The 6,528-nt window shown below is 31.8% G+C and overlaps 1 long non-coding RNA gene across 2 annotated transcripts; it reads left to right on the forward strand.

Annotated features, from left to right (window-relative positions):
* The first annotated feature begins 548 nt into the window (after positions 1–548).
* LOC134262863 (uncharacterized) lies at positions 549–1,800 on the forward strand. Of its 2 annotated transcripts, XR_009991128.1 has the most exons (3): positions 584–913; positions 948–1,494; positions 1,657–1,800. It is a non-coding gene; the product is annotated as an uncharacterized LOC134262863 (long non-coding RNA). The 2 variants fall into 2 exon arrangements; XR_009991127.1 differs by having other exon boundaries at positions 549–1,494.
* The last annotated feature ends 4,728 nt before the right edge of the window (positions 1,801–6,528 follow it).

Consider the following 6,528-nt stretch of genomic DNA (forward strand, 5'->3'; position numbering starts at 1 on the left):
TAAAAATAATGAAACGGGTGAGTGGATCTGTGAGTTTTAACAGAGAGAGAGAGAGAGAGAGAGAGAGAGAGAGAGAGAGAGAGAGAGAATTGCCTTCGGGTTTAAAAATAATGAAACGGGTGAGTGGATCTGTGAGTTTTAACACACACACAGAGAGAGAGAGAGAGAGAGAGAGAGAATTGCCTTTGGGTTTAAAAATAATGAGAGAGAGAGAGAGAGAGAGAGAGAGAGAGAGAGAGAGAATTGCTTTTGGGTTTAAAAGTAATGAGACGGGTGAGTTGATCTGTGAGTTTTAACAGAGAGAGAGAGAGAGTAAGTGAGAGAGAGAGAGAGAGAGAGAATTTTTTGTATTTAATGTTCATGCAACCGGTAGTAAAATCATTATGATATTAATTATGTAATTACTTTTAATATATTTATCCTGTGTTTGCCTTAGTTTATAAATATAATGCATTTTTTAAATTTGGTTTCATTGTTTTCATTACTTATCTACATTGTATCTTTATTTTTTTAACATATGGATCTATTTTTCTATTTTTTTAATAGATTCTTTTTTATTTTATTATTTATTCATATATAATTATACTGCATATTTCACATTGTGAACATTAAAACTTTTTTTAACACTGATTAAGTCCTACGTGGTAAAGTTAGACTAGATAAATATCAAAGCATGGATAAAAGATGTAGCTAAAGGTATATTATATCATGCAGCAAAATAAGGAAGAGGGATATCATACATCAGACAGGATATTTCTTTTTTTTTAATTTTATTCCCCATTCGTATTTGCTGAATTGTTGAATAAGTCAGTGAAGTTGTCTTGCTTTTAGTCCGGTATAGTTAATTTATAAAAGAAATGAACACAATCAACAGAATAAAGAGACTCTTTCAGGCTGAATGAAAATAATGTAGGTATTACTCACAAGGCTTAATGATAATAATGTAGGCATTACTCACAAGACTTAATGATAATAATGTAGGCATTACTCTCAAGGCTTTATGAGAATAATGTAGGTATTACTCACAAAGCTTAATGATAATAATGTAGGTATTATTCACACGGCTTAATGATAATAATGTAGGTATTACTCACAAGACTTAATGAGAATAATGTAGGTATTACTCACAATGCTTTATGAGAATCATGTAGGTATTACTCACAATGCTTAATGAGAATCATGTACGTATTACTCACAAAGGTTGATGATAATCATGTAGGTATTACTTTTACTTCTACAGGTGACGCTATGTTAGATACAGGTAATTCATACAGAGATCTGTCTGGGATGTCCTTCTCCACCCCGGACAGAGATAACGACAGATCTAGAGGTAACTGTGCTGCTGTCTACGGAGGAGGCTGGTGGTTTAACGCCTGTCACCGAGCCTTCCTTAACGGTCCCTGGTCCCCGGAGTCCTGGTACAGACCATGGTATCCCACAGTAAGGAGTGGGACATCAGTGAGAGGAACCATGATGATGATCAAACGTCACTAGGTAAACATCCGTTATTCTTTGAACAAACACATTTCTTATCAATTTCCCTATCATTTTATGTTAAGTCTGTTTTATATTTTAAATTAATGGATTTCGGCAAAATAAGTTTAAGCTTTATTGTTGATCCTTTTTTTTAGTTAATCTTTTTCTTTTTGTCTACAGTTACAGATAATTCGGGAGGAAAGAAATTGATAGAGGATGCAATAGAATTCCCTCCTTAAAGTTTAAACAACGAATACTTGAATAGTCATCAATTATTACTTGTGAATAAAAAGACTTACTTCTATAAAATATACCTTTTATATTTATAAAAATTTGACATAGTACATTAAGTTAATTTTGCTCATGGAGTGTTATTAACTTTTCTTACAAAATGTATGTATACGGTATTTAGTGATTTCGTCATTTTGTCAATAAATGACCTTTCTTCATTTCAGATTTTGTTAATCTTTTTGCTGTTAATCAAATGAGGCTAATAGTTTTGATTGGGTGAGATGACAAAAAATATTTGTGCTTTATTTCATTCCTTGTTTAAATTTCTGAATTTGATTTGGCGTGTTTGTGAATTGCTATCTTCTTGACGGTCCAGATTATTGTTAAGAGAGAGAGAGAGAGAAAAAAATAGAAGAAACTAAACAGAAAAAAAAATCAGAAATGGGATTAAAAGATACGAAATTAATTTTTTTAAGAATAACATCATATTATATTATTATAAAGCTAATCAATAGTCTCTAATAAAAAACAACCAAAAATCTAGAGAATTTTAGTTCATATCTTGACGTTTTATTGAACGCTGACTTTGTATTAAGCATACGAGTATGCCCGAAACATTCCGAATACGAGCGTGCAATATCGAACGCCTCGTTGTAAACAGAAAAGATCGCCTGGTCAAATTCTCAGAGCTTAATTAAAGTAATGAAGTGGCATTTAGGGAAGACGTGTTTATTTTTCACACAAAATGAAATCATTTAATAAAAATTGAATACATTACACCCATTAAAACCAAAAAAGCAAATCATATCGCTCGGTAGGGTCATCAGAATGATGCAATATAAAACGCTTACATGACAGACGTTAAATACCAATATTTGAAAATTATTATTATGATATTTTAGGTGAAATAATTGTTATAAATTATATGGAAATGTTTTAGCTATATAATAAAGGAGTTATTGAACTTATATTGGTGAATATTGGCACTCGTTGGCTGTTCAAATGCACTCGGAAGTTCGTGCATTTGAACAGCCAACTGGTGCCAATATTCACCAATATAAGTTAAATAATATAAGTCCAATAACCCTATAATATTTTCAGATTTCAACGCGCGGAAATTTCTTCCTTTGCTACTTATACGATATTCATATTCAAAGAGATATTCATTTTAAATTGTGTTATTTGTGAACTCGCGCACAATTTTATTCAGATAAGCTTCATCAGGTACTAACTTTGATTGACGTCAAATTTATTCTGGTTCATTTAAACAAACTGACGTTTTTAGAATTCTCCTTCGAACCGTAGGCACATAATTGCACGCATGTTATATTATTTTTATCATACTTTAAGGTTAAAATCTGATTTGATTAGGCGCATTTTACAATCCGTTTTTTACCCTCAGCAACACACTTAGCGATGGATATCATTACAGAAATGTCAAATACGTGCAAATCATGCGTGTCCGGTTTACCGTAGAATTTCCTAAGCGTTAACTGTGCGTTTGAAAGAAGTCGAATTTACTTGTCGTCAATATAAGCTTGCATCACACGTAGCTTACTTGAAAGCAACAAGCGAAAAACAAAATCGCGTGCAAGTGTAGCAATAACGCAACTTTATTTGAAAGGGGACTCTTGAGTATCATACAAAATATAAAACGTCGGTTTATTTTTCTTAACGTAGGTCGCGGGTTTGCTGACGTCATTAAAACTGGGTACGCAATTTATATTCTTGTGCACATCTGATTGTGACGTCACGGTGAGAAAGGGAAAAATTCGGTACATTATCTAGCTATAACTTTTGTTGAAATAGGTAGTTTTGTGAAACAGTATTCATAGAACATGCTGAAGTTATCAAAAATAATGAAGGCTCAGTTCGATTTGAATGACCATCACTGAAAGTTTAGAAAGCGTTTCATTATATATATGTGTTATCAATCGCATCTTCTCGGGTCTATTCTGAGAGCACATGTACTTGTTTCGGAAATAAATTTCAACCTTTGAATCATGTATGATTTATAAATATCAAATACATGTATTAGATGTGTATAATTATAAAACAGGTTATCTAACTCCGAATTACACTCGATACCCCATCCTCAAAAATGCACTCATTTTAGTGTACACTTTCAGTGGAAATGCACTTACAAACTATTAACCATTGTCTTCTACTATAATTTATCTACACAACCATATATGGCATGCATGTCTTTGTTTTCGTTTTTTCCGTAAACAGTGTCAAAACTCTGCTCACCAATGGAAAGTCAAACTCAATTATGAAACGGTATCTGCTAATCTCGGACAAATCTATATACAGGTTGATGACAAATTAAAAACTGCTAAGGCACTACCAGGGTAATACTAATGAAACATAAACTAAATTATATACAATTTTTTGAGAGGCATTGACCTCTTGTAAATAACCACAGGCACGTAGGATATGACCCCCTCCCTACTTACCATTTTTTACTTTCTAACGCCAGGAGTGAGTAAACTTTTTCCAGTTTTTGAATTTTAACTCCACCTTATATGTGCATGTTGATTTAATCGAAATATTTACTAATCGGAGGCACATAAAGAATTATATAAATAGAAATGATTTACTACAAAAAATACAAAGAAAAAATACTATAAATACAAGATATTTCAAGCAAGTTATACATGATAACACATCCTAGCAAATAATCATGAGAAAATACTTCAATACACAAAAACTGTCGTCAAAATGTAAACAAAGAGGCATAAGACACAAATCATGTTAGAAAAACGTGTACCTAACTTTAATTGCATAGTGCACAAGTACTTTCAACAATAACTTGATAGCCAGGTTATACCGAGATGACAAATATACAGTGTATACAGCTAAATGATTTACATAGTTTCCTCCGGTGAAATAAATATTACAAAGACTGGAAAATATCATAGTAAACTAGCAAATTCTCTACGCTTCTGATGTGTCACATCACACTTAAATGACCCTAAAAAGTCTAGTTACCCAAATGGCCGTAACACTATATGTGCATTATTTAATCGAAATAACATGAATTATATAAATGGAAATCTGAAAAAGAAGAAGAGCGTGTTTCAAATTTATCGAATACAACATAAAGAGATAAACATGTATTTAAAAACAACATAAAGAGATGATATCATTAATAACATGCAATACGTATTAAAAATCCGAAATAGGAAAACCTCCAGAAAAACAGAAAGGGGGGGGTCGATACTCCAAGTGCCTGTGAGTAACGGCACGCGTTGTTGTTAGTTGCAGGTACATATTTTATTCGATGTGTTGCTTTCCATGTTCACACAGTAGAATTTATGTTTCATGTATACATTGAAAGTCTAAGAGCAAAATAAAATCTGCCTGTTGATTTCGCCATATAAAATTAATGTTTAAATTATCGTCCAATTTACTCCTCTAAAAATTCCTTTTAATTATGCATTTTTTCCTATCCTTTATACGTATAAGCATAAAATAAAATCAAGTTAAGATTTATTATGGTTATTCGCTGCCTCTTTGTAAACTTAAACAAAAACATTTTCAATATAAACACTGAATGCATTAATACTTTTTGCGGAAATTGATTCATAAGAAGTTATTGTTGATTTGATAGCCTTGCTGAACTTTCTAAAGAAAAGGGATATATACAAAGCGTAAAAAACATATTTCGGGGGTGGGAGTTGGGGGTGTTAGTAGTCCTTGCCTTCTGAATTATCTTCATACCTACGACTTTTCAAACAAACTTAGATCACAGATCTGCGATTTCAACGGGGATGGCGAGTCTGCCTTTTCCAGAGGGGAATACAAGATCACTTTTATTTTACAAATTCCGGCGAGAATCCGCGTATGAAAAAAAAGAAAAAGAAACGGTAAGAAAAAAACACATAAAGAAAATTAAAAAAAAAAAAAAAGAAAAAGAAAGGACTGATTGTTGGTTTACGCCTTTTACGTGAATTTTCACTAACATTAGACGTAATAAGCTGAAAGGGAAAAATGTCTAATAATTATTTTATTGAATTATTATGATACTGGTCATTTTAAAGAAGCGTTACGTGAATTTCCTTTTTCTTAGAATCCGTATAATTTTTTTTTTGCTCTGTATACCGGATCGATATTCACAACGTCAAGCGTGACGTCGCGATATTTTATGACGTTGTTCTTAAAAATGCTACATTTTCCAATATAAAAACAATTATCTACAATTAAATTACGAAAAAATGAACTCGAAGACATATTATTTTTTTTTACATAGATTTATTTCAAATCGATTCTATTTTTAATTACCAAAGGATAAACAAATTCGTCTGCAAGATTTAAAAGTTATGTACATTTTTTAAATGAAAATCTTGCTTGAAAACAAGCCAAAAACGACGTTTTCCCTATACAATTCAATAGAATACAGTTGAAAATGTAACTATAACAATGACATCTTTGGAATTCAATTACACAAAAACGGTGCAGACGAATTTTATAAAATTTTCAAAGAATGGAAATCAAAGGTAGAGAAATCATATAGGTAATTTTCGTGGTATGTTTTCGAACACTTTTAAAAGCCCTGTAAACCCGAGACCTACGTTAAGTTTCTTATTGATATTAATAGGAGCATGGAGCTTGACATTTTCCTAATAAAAATGTAAAGACGACCATTTCTTTTTTCCTGACATCCTTAATTTATAAGACAAGGGGGTGGGGTTGTTAATTTGAAACTAGATGCTGTCATGAGACAGTAATACCCGCACTATGGTGTTTGCCTCTAAATATACACTCATTCATATTGGACTTTCCAAGGAAGAATTTAAGTCAAAATAATTCTATAATTAT

Source organism: Saccostrea cucullata, unplaced genomic scaffold, assembly GCF_032062105.1.
Source record: "Saccostrea cucullata isolate Sc308-1 unplaced genomic scaffold, CSIRO_AGI_Scuc_v1 ctg11869, whole genome shotgun sequence".
Classification (NCBI taxonomy): Eukaryota; Metazoa; Mollusca; class Bivalvia; order Ostreida; family Ostreidae; genus Saccostrea; species Saccostrea cuccullata.